General features: G+C 44.9%; 1 pseudogene; it reads left to right on the plus strand.

Moving 5' to 3' along the window:
- The first annotated feature begins 1,484 nt into the window (after nucleotides 1–1,484).
- On the plus strand, nucleotides 1,485–1,873 carry LOC110151491 (mth938 domain-containing protein pseudogene; annotated as a pseudogene).
- Nucleotides 1,874–2,554: the final 681 nt, after the last annotated feature.

Raw genomic sequence — 2,554 nt, forward strand, 5'->3', positions numbered from 1 at the left:
CACGCTGTTCTCAGGACTGAGGTCACAGGATGAGACATGTATGAATCCCCTCAGTGACTCTTTTCAGCGTCAGCGACCTTGTATATATTAGACTATCTATATTGTGGCTATTGATAAAATTTCATCCTGTGTAATAGCTGAGTAATCATCTTACTAAAGATACATAAGCCTTCATTTCTGCTAATAAAGCACCCTTGCTCCATCAGAGCCTGGGTCCCTGTGTCTTTCTGTCTTTCTTTCTCTCTCTCTCCCTCAGGCTCTCTCGCTTTCTTATCGTCGACTCCGGACCGCCAGGTCCCGGTCCACTTAAGGACCGCAACCCTTTTGGAAGCTTTATTATTTTGCCTTCCACCTTAATAGCAACAATTCCAGGAGGTACTGTGACATCCTTGTGTTTGTCTGCCCTCGAGTCATCATCTTTTGGGATTGAAGCTGTTTCAATGCTCTCCTAATCCAAAATGAGAGAGTCTAACCCTGGAATATTCTGCTGTTCCCAAAGTTTAGAAATTCTTCATTGTAAGTGAAAGTTGCTCAGTCATGTCTGACTCTTTGCGACCCCATGGACTATACAGTCCATGGAATTCTCCAGGCCAGAATACTGGAGTGGGTTGCCATTCCCTTCTCCAGGGGATCTTCCCAACCCAGGAATCAAACCCAGGTCTCCTGCATTGCAGGTGGATTCTTTACCAGCTGAGCCACAAAGGAAGCCCTCTTCATTGTACCAAATGATAAAATTAAAACCCGAAGACCCTAAGAGAGAGAACTCTTTATTCTTCAAGCAGCCTAATTCCACTAACTCGTTTGAGTCTGAACCTCTGCAGAAGAGCTCCCCACTCACTCACCCGTCTCAGACCTTTGACCAAAATAAAAACTTGGTTTTGGTCTCCAAACCAAGTTCAGTTTCAAGCATGGTTCCTCCTCTTTCTCATTGTGCTCCCAAGCAAGCATAAACATCCCCACTCCCATCCAGCTCCCGTGGCCAGGACAAGGGGATTAAGAGGAGTGTCTCTCCTGAACTCTGGATTCCCAGATTGAAGGGCAAACAAGAGGATGTCAGTGCATTTAAACTGTAACTTTAGACTTTTCTAGCTTGTTGTTTGAGTTTCCCTGGAAGGATTAGGATGGTTTCTCTCGCTGGGAGTTGCTACCCATGGAATTCCAAGGCAGTTAGATTTCCAGCCAGTTCTTTTGTAAGATGTGAGACCAAGTTCTTCTTCCTAGCCATGACAGACAAGTGGAAAGGTCTGTGCAGTTACCCTAAGGTTTACAGCTAAATAGATTCCCCTAGGCATTCTCTTCCCTTCTCCTTCTTTCTTTCTTCTCCCGTTTACCTTCCTTTTTGCTTATAACTCCCCCATATTCTGAAATGAATTTAAAAAACTAAAAATAAACCTTTTATAATTAAGCACCCTTGGCCTAGCCAAGAGGGCCTGAACAAATCAAGGTGACAGATAAAGTACAGAGTCATTGGTGGTCGCAGGTCCATGGACAGAGGATGTTGGAGCTCAGTTAAGTTCCTTATTTATTCCCCTGAAATTGCTTCTCTCTCATGGGGCCAAATGAAAATACAAGATTCTACTCAAATCTCCAAGGGCTCCAAAGTGTGGCTGGGGGAAGTTGGTCTTGAGGTTGAAGAGAGATAGAAACTGAGTATTCTCCTGGTGTGCAGCCTGTAAATGTGGAGGAAGTTGTGGAGACAGGTGTGTAGACCCTTGAGATTGATTGAAGAATATGTGACGTGAGGACTTGAAGGTACCCCATCAACTGTGGAACCAAGGCACTGATGTGCAGGCCCTCCAGACAGAATAAGCCGTGAAGCAGGATAATGCCTTGGTTACCCAAGGTGCCAGGGATCTTCCAGTCCACCTGCTGATGGACCCTTAAGAGAAAAAATTAGGAGCTCCCTGGTGGTCTAGTGGTTAGGACTTGGCACTTTTCACTGTAATGGCCTGGATTTAATCCCTAATTGGGGAACTAAGATCCCATAAGCCCTGCAGCACAGCCAAAAAAAAAAAAAGGAAAAGAAAATATAACCTTAAACAGTGATTAAAAAATAAAACAACACACCCCATCCTTAATACAAAAATTCCACCCTGTGCATTGTTTTCCTTAAGACTTTCAACTTCCATCTCCTATCAGTATAAAAACCTCCCTGGGGGTCCAGTGCCTGGGACTCCTTGCTCCCAATGCAGAGGACACAGGTTCCATCCCTGATCGGGGAACTAGATCCCACATGCTGCAGCTGAAAATCCTGCATGCCACAACTAGGACCCAGCACGGCCAAATATATGTACATATATTTAAATATATATATTTTTAAAAAGAACCTTTTTAGGGGCAGGAAATGCAAAAGAGAGAAAAGGAGTCAGAACACAGTACCGGAGCATAATAAATGCTTACAAAAGACTGTGACTGGGTAGGAAGTAAGTGGTACTCATGAACTTTTCCCAAGAAGGCAGCCTTACAGAGGCCATCCCACCCCCAGCCTCGTTCACAGGTGGGTTGGGGCGCGCCTTTCTAGGGTCCACACCCCATAGCTGGTGCTGGTTGAAGA

Source organism: Odocoileus virginianus, chromosome 1 (genome assembly GCF_023699985.2).
Source record: "Odocoileus virginianus isolate 20LAN1187 ecotype Illinois chromosome 1, Ovbor_1.2, whole genome shotgun sequence".
Classification (NCBI taxonomy): domain Eukaryota; kingdom Metazoa; phylum Chordata; class Mammalia; order Artiodactyla; family Cervidae; genus Odocoileus; species Odocoileus virginianus.